Consider the following 7771-nt stretch of genomic DNA (forward strand, 5'->3'; position numbering starts at 1 on the left):
TCTCTCTCTCTCTCTCTCTTTCTCTCTCTCTCTCTGTCTCTCTCTCTCCTCCCTCCTTTCCTCTCTCCTTCCCTCTGTCTGTCTCTCTGTCTCTGTCTCTATCTCTGTCTCTGTCTCTGTCTCTCTATCTCTCTGTCTCTGTCTCTAAATCTGTCTCTTTCTGTCTCTGTCTCTTTTTCTCTGCCTATGTCTGCCTGTCTGTCTCTCTCTGTCTTTCTATCTCTGTCTGTCTCTGTCTCTCTCTCTCTCTCTCTCTCTCTCTCTCTCTCTCTCTCTCTCTCTCTCTCGATGTGTGTGTGTCTCTCTTTACTGTCTGATTCCTGGTTGCCAAAAGTTGGGCAGCTTTTTGTGCACTATACCCCGCTGTCATCCTGTTCCTGCCTTTGAGCCAGTAGACCGCTGACTGAAGCTATGAGCCAAAAATAAACCTTTCCTTCTTTACGTTGTGGGTGTCAGGCATTACCCTAGTGATGCAGTATCTGAAGATTCAGACAGGAATCTCCAGAACCCAGCTCAGTGCAATATCTAGAATAAAGTTTATGCTCAATAAATACTAAGTAAATTTAAGATCTCACCACATATTCAGCGCTAGGTAATGTGCAGCAAATGCTATACATTAGTAGGCACCACTGGGTACATGTATTTTCCTCTCTGAGGCACTCACTAAGTTTATTTCACATGAATCAGCTCATTTAATTGCTACAAGAATCTTATTATGTAAAGATTATCATGTTCATTCTACAAGTGATGGACTTGTTGAAATTCCTCTTTAGTAAATTTTTTCATTGATCAAAATATTTGTTGTCTATCCTGGAGGGTCCTTCCCAGAGGGAGAGTCTCACATTGAAGGCTAGCTATGTGCCTTTCTTTGTCGTATGAAAAATAAATAATGTGTATTATTTTTGAAGATTTGAGAACAGGCACACAGTTTGACCTCTTTTTTTTTCTATTCTAGAAGCAGCCTCTGCACCATCAGTCTAGGTCCCAGTGTAAGGATGACATGGAACAGAAATGCAGCTGACCCACACAGCAGATGGCACAAGCCAGCAACAAGCCTTTGTTCTCAGCTGTGTCATGGTACTGGCTTATGTTCCCCAGCCCCAGTGGACTGAAGCCTTGATGTCCACCACCAGAACACAGTTCTCCACTCTCTGCTTGCTCTCTTTTTCCTCCAGGACTTCACATATGCTGTTATCTCTTCCCAGGATACTTTTCACAGCTAACTTTACTCACTTGGTTGACTTCTGTTTTGTCATATAACAGTTTAGGGGCCCCTTTTTTGGGAAGACCTCCTGGCCTTCCCTCATCTCAGGTTGTATCAAGTCTCTCAGATATTTGTAGCACCTTTGTGTTGACCAGTGCTTCATTTCTCGCACTCAACTATAACTGCTGTTTGACCTCCTGTCTCCTGCTCAACTATGAGCTCTTTGGAGGGCAGGGAGTAAATCTGTCTGGATTCCTATCATATCCTGTTTTCTAAGGCTTTCTTTGTTGTCCTGGATGCAGGCATGCTGATCAAGTATGAATGTCTGTTTGTGAAGATATGCACTGAGCCTCCACTTCCCACCCCTCTACATTATTTAGATGAATGCAACCAGTGACTTCTCATAATTCTGTCTTTGTGGATCAGTGCTAAAATACTCACCTTAAGTTTCCATTTCTTCCCAAATTACTTAAATTCCCTTAGCTGCTAATTTTAATTAAACTTGCAATTAAAAGCCTTCCTCTATCACTTTCCATGTGTCCCAGTCTAATTTCTCTTGTTATAACTACATACCTGAGACCAAGGAATTTACAAGGAAAAGATGTTATTTTAGTGACCAATTCTGGAGTGTGGGAAGTAAAAGATCACAACCCTAGCATCCACTCGGTATCTGGTAAGGGCTTCTTGCTGCCGCATAGAATGACAGAGGGCACCGCCTGGTAAGGTCAACAGAGCAGGTGAGCCAGATGGAGCTCATGTTTACAGCCCAGCTAATCCCTTAATCCATCAGCCCATGGATGGGCACATCCCTCGCGGCCCAGTTACTTCTCAAAGGTCCCTCCTGCAAATACCATTAGCATACAGTTTGAGGATTAAGTTTCCAACATAAGAAATGTGGAGGACAATTACAAACCATGTCACTATGGTACCACATTAGAAGCTTTAGTTTCTCTGTCTGTAAAATAAAGCTGAGGCTGTCAACCTATCCCTTAAGGTTTAGATGAGAAATAAATGAAAAGATACGCATAAATGCTTTTGTGCAGCACCCCAATGGGATCAGTGTCTCCAGTTATTATGATGAAGCTTTGTGGTGGTCTGTAGATTGGGCTGACAAGGGCAATTATTTTTCCTAGAATCCTAAAGGGCTGACATTTGATGCCCTTCATCAAGAGGGATGTGCTTCTACCTAGCATTTGCAATAGTTATGTTTTTCCATAATTTTTTTAGAGTAAGAATATTTGATTCCATCCCAGGAATGCATGTTATGTTCTTTAAAAAGGCAATGTCAACAGAGTGCTGGGTGACAACCAGTCTCATGCCGACCTTTCAAATAAAAAAAGGCCTTCCATGGAAAATATTTATAGTGGATCTTATCCAAGGGAAGTCAATTCTGAGTTTCTTCCTAACTCAGAGGACAAGGGGGTCAAATCACTGAATGTAACAAGACTTTTGAATAAGCATTGCGAAAGCTGAAAGACACAACAACTCTCTAGGAAGCATAGTGTGAGTAGCTGTAGGGATGAAGCCAGGTGGCAGGGTCCCAGGGTCCAGACTCTGCCTCCTCCTGGCACAGATTGACAAATTACAGTTTTTCTATCTGCAAAATGGGTTTAAAGGCAAGTATCTCACTAAAAAAAGAGATGTGAGCATTGGGTGTACATAACACAGTGCCCTGTACAGACAAAGTCTTCTGCTTTCTCTTCCTACATTTTCCCCCTTTGTCTTCCTCCTCCTACACTTATCTTCCCCCTCCTTCTCCTCTTCTATTACTAGTATGACTTCTGTTACTCTTTCTATTAATGCCTCTATTTCTGTTCCTCCTTCCTCTACTCCTACAGTTAATTGTTATTTTTATGATAGCTGTTCTGCTTTTACTTCTCCTATCCTATTGTTTTCGTTATTATTTTTATTACTACAGCTATTTCTTCTACCACTACTACTTCTTGAGTTAAGACAATCAGCTCTTTCTATAAATAGGAAAAAGAACCTGTCTAAGATCAGAGTTTTGCAAGGGAAGACACAGGTGCAGACACAAGGCCTCCTAACTTGTTCTTCCGTGAACTTGCATTGCTGGGCCACTGCTATGGCAGATTAGTGGGAGAACGCTCATGGGAAGCCAAGTATATTGAAACAAACAAGATTTATTCTTGGAGGATGACCATCCTACAAAGAGTCAGTTAATGTTGACCCTGAGAGAGCTTTGTACTGGTTTTTTATACATTTACAAGTAACCATGGTAACCACATTACCTCATTTTGGAATTTTACAAAACTGTCACAAGGTTTACATCTCCCAGGAGTTTGTTAGGACAGTTAAATTTTAGCTTACCTACAATTTGTTCTAACTGTATGTTCCTTAGGTTAACGATTTGTTCTCCTTTTGTGGGTTTTATGGTGAACTAAGAGGGGAAGAGGTAAGTGAATGAGTGAATTCATTTAAAGTTTAAATCACTTCTAAAATGGAATTCTAAAGAACCAAAAAGGGGTCTCTCTTTCCATGTCACTACAAGCTACCATGATAATTTATAATCATGAAAACTAAAAGTGATGAACATGATTAGACTTCCTGTTAGTCAAACACACACGACTGTAAGCAGAGATTTACTGAGTGCATCATGGTGAGCAAATCATAGAGCCAAATTTCTTGCCTGAAGAATGAGGATCATAAAGTGTTTATTTCATGGGGCTCTGGAGTTACCAGGGTCAGTATGGGCCACTTGTTCACACTGGGTCCCAGCATGCTAATGACCAGGAAGAAACTTACTTGTCCTAGTCCCCTAATCCAGCCTTCTACCTGCTACCTCTCTCAAATTTTTGCTCCTTCCTACCTCATTCTTTGCTTAGGTAGGGGTCAGATGTAAGGCCAGATGATGATGCTGCCTGGCATGTAGGTACCACCAACCAACTCCCAGCCATCTCTGCCTGCCTGTCTCTGTTTCCTTCCTTCCTTCCTTTCTCTTCTCTCCTTTTTCCTCCCACTTCATTTTTGTCTTCTCTGACATCCTCATTTGACTCTTAATTTTGTTGTAACTAGAACTAAGGGTACTGCCTGGGGAGGGCTTGTTTACATTAGATGCATCTTACTACATGTCTGTAAGGTCCCTGATGCTTCCAAACCATCATGAATTGTATTATTATTTTTATTATAATAAGATACTTGAGGCATTCTATTTTTTTTCAAAATTTTATTGATAAACAGATAGCAATGAGACAGTTTCAAATGAAGTACAGTTTCAACAAATAATACACTGCATATATTCTTCTTAGTGGTTAATTGCTGTACAAGATGTGGACTTGACATCCTATTTACAAACACCATTAGAACAAATCATTCTATTCATTAAGAGAATGCAACTATATATCTATCCTAACCACCCTGAATACACAGATATAAAATGGACATTCATCGGTATACCCCATTTTATCTAAGTTCCGTTATTGAATATTATAGGTGTATAAACTCAGCAAAATATTCTAAAAGAGTCCAGTAGCCCATAATAGCATTGGGTCTTCTGTTTAACTGGCAATGTCAGAAATTATTGACCTGAGTCCCCCACAGCTCAACATAACAGCATGGCTTTACTTCCTATATTTTGTCTTCATACTTTTCTACTGGATGGTTAAGACCAAGGTAAAGCAGGACCTATGCAACAAGAGTTGTAGCTTTTTGGTCTGAGAAGGTCAGTGAAATCCCCTCAGGATTTATTCTGAGGTCCTGTACCTCAGATTGTAGAACCTTTGTCAGTGCAGCCATGTGGATGAATCACGGCCATTGCTTGGCCAATGTGCTCTCTGTGAATGCCTGAGAGAGTGTCTTCTCCCCATGTGACTCTCTTTCGGCCCACTCTTCGTCATCGATCACTTTCCTCTTTGGCCCCATAATCTTCTTGATCAGAAAATTTGGGACACTACCGAGGTACATGACGTTACAGTACAAGTTCTCATATGTCCTGAGTCTTAATTGACCTTAGAAGGTTAGGGCCAAAATGTTGGCTTTCCTTGTAGCCCTCCTTTTTCTCTAATTTTGGTCTGCAAACTTAGGTTGTTAACCATCCAGAAGACAAGCGTATTGTTATTATCAAGCGATTTAGGCTATCAAGTTTAACCTCAATATCTCACTGCATTTCAAACATCTTAGGCATAATAAGGAACAGGTATTTTTCATCAAGTATTGATATGTTGAACTTTAAGTAAGGCATCCTATTGATAATAGAAAGTGGTTGATTTAGCTCACAGTAAAAATGAGCTAGAAAGGTAGAATGTCTTTAATCAAGTGTCCCCAATCAGTTAGGTCTTCACTAAGGGCCTAATTGTAGATTGTATCATGGTAAGAGTGGAAGAAAGCACATCACATCCAGAGGGATAGCAGGAGAAGGGGTAGGCTTGCTCCTTCATAACAGCATTCTTGAGAGGACTAGCTCAGGGTTTTCGCTACATCTGCCTTAATCCTTTCTAAAAGCATGCTCCCTGTGATCTAGGGACTTCTCAATAGGCCCCCATCTATTAACATTGCTCCACTAAAAACCCAATTTTCACACATGACTCTCTGAGAGAAAAACTAACAGTTTCCGAATCATGGCAGAGTTTGAGAACACAGAAGCTGGAGCCTGCTAGGATGTAAATACTGCACTGACACCACCATCTTTGTCCCTGGAATGTGACTTCACCTCTCTGAACTCTAGTTTCCACATCTGTTATGAGATTTCCATGATTTAGTAGGGTGTAAAGTTTTAACACAAGGCATGACAGGTTCTAAGTGTGAAGTCAAAGGAAGTGCCTTTTTACATCCTATTATAGACAGCTGAACTAGGTAGAACTATTGCAGGTTAGTCAGTCAGGTCTGGGTCCTCCATGAAATCAGTACAGAAAATGAGACTGCATCACAGCTGTCATACATCCATTGGAGGCCAGAACTCAAGACAGATGAATGAGCAGGCCTGCCTGCCTCCTCAGGGATAAGTAATAGACTATATCTGCAATTATCTGGTTCAATAAAGCCTAGAGAGACATCAGTCAAGGTCCTAGTTCTTACCATGTGACCTGCTTCCTCATTGGATCAACATTACCTAAATGGCTACACCTGTAATCTTATTGTTTGTTGATCACATTGGATCCATCTTTGCTCTATAAACTTCCTCTGGAAAGTGGGGTCTGTGCAACCCATTTGGGACCCTTCCATTTCTTTAAACACTTTGATTTAAAAATCCCTAACAGGTTAGTCCTACTAAGACTAAGCTTAGTCCTATTAAGACTAAGTTTCTCTTCTTGGTGTTCAACAACCAAGGTTCAGAGACCAAAACTGGAAGATATCTTAGTTAAGAGAACAGCCAATATTTTGGCCCTGGCCCTCCAAGGTCAACAGAGACCCAGAACATAAAGAAATAAGCAGTCAAGCAAAAAAAAAAAAAACCAAACAAAAAAAAAAAAAAAAAAAAAAAAAAAAAAAAACAACCCTCTTCTATAGGCACTCAACTGTGCATTCATGCACTTGGCAGACAAAGGGCAAGGTGTGTATAGGAGTTCTAAAGGAGCAACAGGTATGCATTTAGGATTTTAAAAAAGTTTTCTTTTGATTTTTCTTGTAGAACTGGTCCAATTCAGTACAATTCAGCACATGAGAAACCAGATTTACAAATGTTGGAGGAGGTAAAAAGTGAATCATCAGGTGACTCATGTATCTATTAGTTGTGTGAGTTAAAGTTCCTGTGGCAATGAAATAGAGCAAGAATCAACTAACATAGAAACAGGGAGTGAAGATCTCCTTGGTTCAGATGATGCAGAAAACAGCAATATTAGTACACACCTGACTAATGAAAATGGTACAAGATGGTCATGCAACCAAACAGAACAATCCGATGTCTGAACTATATCTGAAAATATAGTGAGGATCTTGGCAAGGGTGAAACCTGTTGGACACAATGCCATCACTGCCATTCAATGCTCGAAATTGTAACAGACAAGATGCAACAGATGTTGTGAAATACACACATGATACAATACAAGCAGACTAAGCACCTGCTTATGGAAGTGCAGGGGCCTGGATTTGATCCCTGGTACCACATGCCGCACCAGACCCGGCCCGGGGCCTGCTGAGCCAACAACTCAGTCCAGGCTTGGTGGTGCACACCTATAATGCCAGCCCTGGGGAGGCTGAAAACAGAAGGATCACATGAGCTTGAGCTGCATAGTGAGACCCTGCACAGAAAAACAAATGAACAAACAAACAAACAACCCTACAATACAAGTAAAACATTCTGTGTGTACCAGTAGCCATATTATGACACCTCACTTGCTGAACTGAAAGAATTCATAAATCTGCTGTACTTATCAGGGCTTTCTAATGGTAACTTCAGGAATGTAATAGACGTGTGGATATAAAAGACTTATGGGTATGGGCTTGAGGCTTATAGAATAACAATGACAGAGAGGAGATTTAGTTTCCTTCAAAATTACCTGAATTTTTTTGACAAAGTCACCTGCCAAGAAAGAATAAGAACTGAAAATTTGGCCACTATGTGCTCATTGTTTGAGAGTTTTGTTTCCAAAGTTCAAGCAATTTATACACCAT

This window comes from Octodon degus, unplaced genomic scaffold, assembly GCF_000260255.1.
Source record: "Octodon degus isolate 3935 unplaced genomic scaffold, OctDeg1.0 scaffold00147, whole genome shotgun sequence".
Taxonomy (NCBI): Eukaryota; Metazoa; Chordata; class Mammalia; order Rodentia; family Octodontidae; genus Octodon; species Octodon degus.